Below are 7,319 nucleotides of genomic sequence, written 5' to 3'. Positions count from 1 at the left end.
TTACGAAGTTCAGCATTATCAAACAACTTGGGTACTTAAATTCGCCTTCTCTGTGGAGTCTACAGGAATGGAATCTAAGGTGTTAGGGTTGTTGCCATAAGGTGGTACAGCAGAACAATGGTGTTGGCTATAGAAGCAGGCAGAGGAAGAGGAGGAGTCATGGCCTCAGAAATCCAGAAAACAAAATGTGATCCGGACTCTACCCTATAGAAGAAGAGATCAGATCTTATGGTCAGGAAAGGAGGAAGCTGGCCAAGATGCAGTGTGAGGATTTCAGAGCGAACACACACATTGACCTTGCAGCCGCATGGGGTGCATGATGAAGGCAGGTTTGGCCACTGACAAGTGGAAACTAGTATGATGAATCAATTGATATCACTCTATCATCATATATGGAGAGGAGGTATGAATGCTCGTTGGTAATTCATAGAAACAGTTTGTTGGCTGTGTGCAGTGGCTCACACCTGTAATCCCAGCACTTTGGGAGGCTAAGGTGGGTGGATCATGAGGTCAGGAGTTCGAGACCAGCCTGGCCAATACAGTGAAACTAAAAATACAAAAAAAACTAGCTGGGCGTGGTGGTGGGCACCTGTAGTGCCAGCTACTCTGGAGGCTGAGGCAGGAGAATCGCCTGAACCCAGGAGGCAGACGTTGCAGTGAGATAAGATTCTGCTACTGTACTCCAGCCTGGGCAATAGAGAGACTTCGTCTCAAAAACAAAAAAATGTCAATGGGTCGCAGATTTGTAATCAAATGAAAGCTGGAAATAATGCTTGGCTCTTGTTGTCATGTTGGTTCTCTATCAAAAATTTCTGCAGATCTTCTTGGCAATGTCGTTTTAGACTGGTACATAAAAAGGGACTATGAATTTAGCTCTGCATTTGCCCTCATTTAGTGCTGTTTGTATGTTGCCACTGGAGAATGTAGTTTTGGGTTCTAGTTGATAGCCACCAGTGCTAATCAATTGGCAGATAAAGTTTCAGGGATTCTCTACTTATAATTGGTTTCACTTTTAGGGTCTGGAAGCCAATCCGAATTACCCAGGTGAGTGTTTGTTATTCATGGGTAGTTCATGGCTACTGCACCCCAGCAAATTACCAGGCAGGTAGGTGTGATGAAAACCCTGGAATTTGGAATCCAAGCCAGTTACAGAAGCAAGAATAAGCACAGGACTTCAGATTTGGAAATGCCATTCTGTGGAGTGAAGTTATGCCCTAATCTATATATTTCAAGTGCAGAATTTGGTTAAATGAATTTCTGTTCAGTAACAGAGACTTGTGGTACCTTACTACCATTCAAAAATGGTTTCCTCTTTGCACTTCCTTCCATTTGCACAGTTCATATTTATGACACCCAATTCTACTTCAGCACCTCTTTGGCTTATCGTCCCCATCAGAAAATGTACACAAACTATGGTGGGACTCGAGCTAAAGGAATAGCTGAGAGCAGAATCCACTTGATTCCCTCTGTTCGCAATTCATACTGCCTCCTGTATGCAAGAAGAGCCGTGCATACTGGGCATTCATTGAATTATGAATGTTTCCAGCTCTGGCAACAAAACAAAAAACCAACAACCCCCCCTGCCGAAACTGATTAGCTATTAACCAACCTCACCACAAAGTCTGAATTATATTAACTTCATTAGGCATTCTTTAATCTGTGGTAGAATGGAAATACATCCTAAAATTAGAAGATTGTAAACAGAGAGGTTTTTTTCCCCACCCACTTAATGTTTAATTTTAAAATATTCTATCTTAATTTGATTTAGCTACCCAGAATAGAAAAATGTTAGCTTCAACTTACTTCTTAACTTCAGCAAGGCTTAGCTCTTCTCTGAAACTCCTCTGAAGAAGCAAAAGGCTCTTAATTAGCACACACACAACAGAACAGAATTCACATGCACATGCTGCAGGAATAGTCTTTCTGCACTAAATTACCGCAGCTGTGAAATTTAAATACCACTAGCAGCAAAGACATGTTGTAAAATACTGCACTATATTTCATGAGAAATTTGCGCCCTCTTTCGGATAACGATTGTTAACACATTTCAATGTGAACTTTTTTAAAAAAGGCATGTAGTTGTTTAAAAATAAACAGTTTTATTGTAAGGACCGTGGGAAAGGACGAGAAAGAACAGGTGTGAGGACATTGCAAAGCCAGCATTAACATAACTAGAAGGTGAAGATTTTGCAACTGTGACACAAAGATGGCACTATGAAGGGCCTCGAATTAGGAATCTATCACTTTCTTTCAATCAAGATATGTTGGGAAACTGTGCCAATCATTACAAAGTAATGATTTTTAGGGCCAATTTTCTCTAGAAAACAGTGGTCCAAGCTCATCTTCCTCTTGAGGCTGTAAGTTTTGTATGGGTAAGGATAAATTGTCCCTTGGGTGATTTTTCTTTTTTTTTTTTTGAGACAGAGTCTTGCTCTGTCGCCCGGGCTGGAGTGCAGTGGCGTGATCTCGGCTTACTGCAACCTCCACCTCCTGGGTTCAAGCGATTCTCCTGCCTCAGCCTCCCGAGTAGCTGGGACTACAGGTGTGGGTCACCATGCCCAGCTAATTTTTGTATTTTTAGTAGAGACAGAGTTTCACCATGTGGCTACGTTGGTCTTGAACTCCTGACCTCAGGTGGTCTCTCTGCTTGGATGAAGCAGATATTAAGGACTGTTTTGTTTTGTTTTTTCCAAATTAGGAAAATGCACAAATGTATTTAAAGATATCATGGGGGACATTTTAAACATATTCTTCATTTTTCTTTTTTAACTGACTGTCTCAATAGACTTGTCTATTACAGTATCACAGTCTCTGTCCACCATCCATCTACTTCTCCATCCACTGCCATCTTTGCTATCTTTCCCTTTCCACTGAAACATCACAGGCAAAAGAGACAAGTGGTTTTGTGCTATCTGGTTTAGTGAACAGACCCCATTCTTTATCTTGTTTTCTCTGTACCTTTTACATAGTTGCTCAGTTCCTTCTTTGTGCAATATTTTCTTCTTTTGACTTCTATAGCCCCATTCTTGCCTAGATTTCTCTGCCTGTTCCACAGTTCGTCTCCATGTCTCCTCATGGGCTGGTATCCCCAGCATTCTCTACTTGGCGCTAATCCCTTTTCACATCACGCTCTTTCCCTGAACCAACTGGTGGCTCCATAATGGGATCCTCTGACACAGAATCAGTTCTTCTGATTTCCAGGACCTGCCTATGGGACATCTTCTCCTTTCTCCGGGTGGCTCACAGGTATAGAGACCTCAATTATGTCTACAACTAAACCTGTCACCCCCACCTCCCCCACAGCTCCCTTCTGTATTTTCTCCACTGAACCATGAACCATATTTGTTTGTCTACCCACTCAGTCTGCCAAGCAAGTTATGAGTCTTCCTGAGTCATCTTGGATGGCTCTCTTCCCTCTGTACTCCTCATCACTCAATCTTGTTGACACTCTTTCTGAACTGCCATGAGTCATTCTCACCTCTCTAGGCCCACACTACTCTTGCCAGTTCAGACCCTCTTCACCTCTTCCATCCACTAGCCTGACTGGTCTTCCTGCCCCAGGGCTCACTCCTTCTAATAGGACTCCCCAGCTGATTTTTCTAAAAGATAAGCCTGATTGTTTCTCTACCACTTTAAAACCCTTCACGGGCTCCTCACTACCTGCAGCATGAAATCCGCATATTTTATCATGACACAAAAGGTATCCCAGGATCTTCAGCCCATCTCCTGCCATGCCCCACCTTGGAATACTCCGCTGGATCATAGCAAGCACGCATGGCAGTGTTCTTCCACCCAGGATGTCTTTTTTGCTTAATTAGCCTGGAGAATTCCTTTTAATTACTTTTTAAACAAAACTCTTTCCTCCCCCAGTAGACCAGGCCTGAGAGTCACTCTCTCATTCTTGGTGGCATGCTTCCATTGCTGCATTTACTGCGCAGAATCGGAATTTCTATCCACGTCCCTGCTGGGCTGTGAGCGCTTTGAGAATAAACACAGATTCTTATTCATCCTCACTGCTGTTGTTACATTATAACCATGATTGGCTACCGTTTATTGAATGCCAGGAGAAAAAAAAAACCCTGAGGTTTGGAGATATTAGGCAAATTGCTCAAAGACGTATTGCCATCTAGAGGCAGAGTTATAATTTAATGCCCCCCCCTTTTTTTTAAATGATCCAAAACCCAAGTTCCTATCAAAATAATGCACTACAACTTAGAGGTTTCCTGGTAATACTCCTACTAATAGTAGTTATTATAACTATCACTGTGAATCATACATTATACTAAATGCTTTATATAATCATCAGTTTCTGAAGATGAAGAATTGATTTGGTTTTTCAAATTTTTAACAGTTTGATATAAAAAGTTATTTTTAAAAATGTAAAATAATTAAAGATATCTACTAAAGATATTCATAAATTTGACAGTACAGTTAAGCTTAGGTAGACCAGATGACCCACAATATCCCTTCCCACGTAAGATTTTATAATTCTACAAATATTTTTCCTCTTTTGATTTTAACAAATCTTTTCTTAAATTTATTTTATTAACATACTGTCCTGGCAGTAGCTTCATATGGTTATAATCATGTTTTCTCCTTTGTTTTCTTTCCTATTTAAAGGAAAAAAAAACACCCAATGCTTTCTGTGTGTTTTCATATACAACCTTCTACATAGCAGATGCTGCTAAATTGCTGAGGATGTAATGAGAATTAAAAAAGAAATACAGTTTTTTTTCTCATGGAGCTGAAAATCTAGTAGGGCAGACACACATTACCCAAACGATCCCTCGGTGACCATGTAATTATAAACTGAATCAAATGCTGTCTAATAAAGGACTACTGTACTCTGAAACGGTATAACAAAGAACGTGATCTCTGCTCTGGGTCAGGGAGCAGGTCCCTGAGGAAATGGGTGGGGGCCGAGGCTTAGTGAATGAGGCAGAATACTCAAGCCTGGTGCCAGGGAGGAGAGTCTGGCAGACAGAGCCAGAAGTCTGGGTAGAAGGACCTGTGGTGGGAGCAAGAGAGAAGATCAGAGTGGAGGGGAGAAGCAGGGTTGGGGCCTCGAAGGTGCTGCTGAACATGTGGGTCCTCATCCTTACCCTGCATTGCCCGCAGGCCTGACCTTTGCTTCATTCTTCATGGCTGCCGAGTGAGAGTGTGGCCCCTGCAGGTAAGATCTAACTAAGTCTTGGATGTCTCTGTATCTCACAGGGTAGGCAGATAGTAGAAGTTCAATGAATACTTCCTAATTTATTTGACCTACAGGTTTTCCCCTCCACCTTCTTATACCCATAGATTTACTAGAAGAGACTCAAGATACCAGCGTGATTTATTTTTTTAATGGATTGAACAAATTGGTAATTTATTATCAAATAGTCCCATTGGAAAATAATTCTGTCAAATGTATTATGGGAGTGTTATATCTAAAGATTATTGAAAACTGGTTCTTTCTTCTAAAAATCTACTTTCTTTTTCCCCAACATTTTCTCGTAAAACTTTATAAATATATAGCAATGTTGAATTTTACAGTAAACACCCCGTATATCATACCCAGCACCTACATTCTACCATAAACATTTTATTTGCTTTGCTCTCTCGCTCTCTCTGTCTCTCTTCTTCCCTCCTCCCTCCCTCTATCCATCGTTTTTTGCTTTTTTTTTCGAATATTTTAAAATAAATTGCAGGCTTCAGTACAATTTCTCCTAAATCCTTCAGCAAGCATATCACTAGCTAGATATTTAATTTTTCTTGTGATGTAAAAATTACATAAAATGAAATGTATAAATCTTAAGTGTATATTCACTGACTTTTGACAAATGCATACATCTGTGTAAATGAAACAAACACTTATTATCTTTCTAGAAAGTTCTCTCATACTCCTTCCCAGTCGAACCCACTCCCCTCATTGTTCTTATGTTTTACACAGTAGACTAGTTTTATCTATTCTAGAACTTTATCTAGATAGAATCAAATAGCGTGTACTCTTTTGTATAAGGCTTCTTTCATTCAGTATATTTTAAGACTCATCTATGTTGATGCATATATAAGTAGTTCATGCCTTCTTTTTTTTTTTTTTTTTTTTCTGAGTTGAGTTCCAGTATCTGAAGATATCACAGTTTGTTTATCCATTTTTCTGCAGATTAACATGTGAGCTATTCCCAGTTTTGGGTTTTGGGCAAATAAAGCTGCTATGAACATTCTTGTACAAGTTTTTTTGTGAACATGTTATCATGGGTAAATATCTAGGATCAGAATTACTGGGTGGGAGGGTAAGTGTATGTTTAGTTTTATAAGAAATAACCTGACCATTTTTCAAAGTGTACTATTTTACATTCCCATTAACCATGTGTGAAACTTTCAGGTACTGTACATTCTTGCCAAGGTTTGATGTTATCAGTCTCTTATTTTAGCCATTCTTGTAGGTATTCAATGATATCTTATTGTGATTTTAATTTTCATTTCCCTGATAACTTCATGATGTTGAGCACTTTTTCGTGTGCTTATTGCCCATTCAAATACCTTCTTTTGTGAAGTGCCTGTCCAAATTTTTTGCTCCTTTTCTATTGAGTTGTTTCTTTGTTATTGTAGGAGCTCTTTCTATACCAGGCCTTCGTCAGATATATTCTTAGTGAATGCGTTCTCTCAGTGTGTGGCTTGCCTATTTTCTCAAAGGCATCTTTCGATGAGCAGAAGTTTTAAATGTTGATGAAGTCAAATATATAAAAAAATTTTTCTCTTATGGTTGCTTTTTTATGACCTATCTTTTTTTTTTTTTTAAGATGGAGTCTCGCTTTGTTCCCCAGGCTGGAGTGCAGTGGCGCGATCTCGGCTCACTGCAAGCTCTGCCTCCTGCCTCCTGGGTTCAAGCAATTCTCCTGCCTCAGCCTCCCAAGTAGCTGGGACTACAGGCACCCACCACCACGCCCAGCTAATTTTTTGTATTTTTAATAGAGACGGGGTTTCACTGTGTTGGCCAGGCTGGTCTTGATCTCCTGACCTTGTGATCCGCCCGTCTTGGCCTCCCAAAGTGCTGGGATTACAGGCGTGAGCCACCGCACCTGGCCTTTTATGACCTATCTTATGAAACCTTTGCCTATCCCCAAGTCATGATGATATTCTCCTGTATTTTCATTTAAAACCCTTTGATTTTAGCTGTTTTTTATGTGACCTGTGATCCATCTCTAACTATTGTTTGTTTGGTATGAATCAGGGGTTAGATTCATTTTTCCATATGGCTCTCTGGCTACTTTAGCACCATTTGTTTAAATTTCTGTTGGATTGTTTTGGTGCCTTTGTGGAAAATCAAATGCATGTGT

At 40.1% G+C, this 7,319-nt stretch overlaps 1 protein-coding gene and 1 long non-coding RNA gene across 3 annotated transcripts in view; one reads left to right on the top strand and one right to left on the bottom strand.

Moving 5' to 3' along the window:
- The window catches only part of CLDN10 (claudin 10), a 131,635-nt gene that overhangs the window by 41,566 nt on the left and 82,750 nt on the right, over positions 1 to 7,319 (bottom strand). The window lies entirely within an intron of this gene.
- Positions 4,965 to 7,319, top strand: part of LOC105505841 — a 52,824-nt gene continuing 50,469 nt past the window's right edge. Inside the window, exon 1 of the long non-coding RNA XR_001000820.1 lies at positions 4,965 to 5,173. This is a non-coding gene — a long non-coding RNA (uncharacterized LOC105505841). The remainder of the gene's footprint in view (positions 5,174 to 7,319) is intronic.

This window comes from Colobus angolensis, unplaced genomic scaffold (genome assembly GCF_000951035.1).
Source record: "Colobus angolensis palliatus isolate OR3802 unplaced genomic scaffold, Cang.pa_1.0 Scaffold13, whole genome shotgun sequence".
NCBI classification, from domain to species: domain Eukaryota; kingdom Metazoa; phylum Chordata; class Mammalia; order Primates; family Cercopithecidae; genus Colobus; species Colobus angolensis.
The sequence above is the reverse complement of the archived record's forward strand: the minus strand, read 5'-3'. Positions and strand labels throughout refer to the sequence as shown.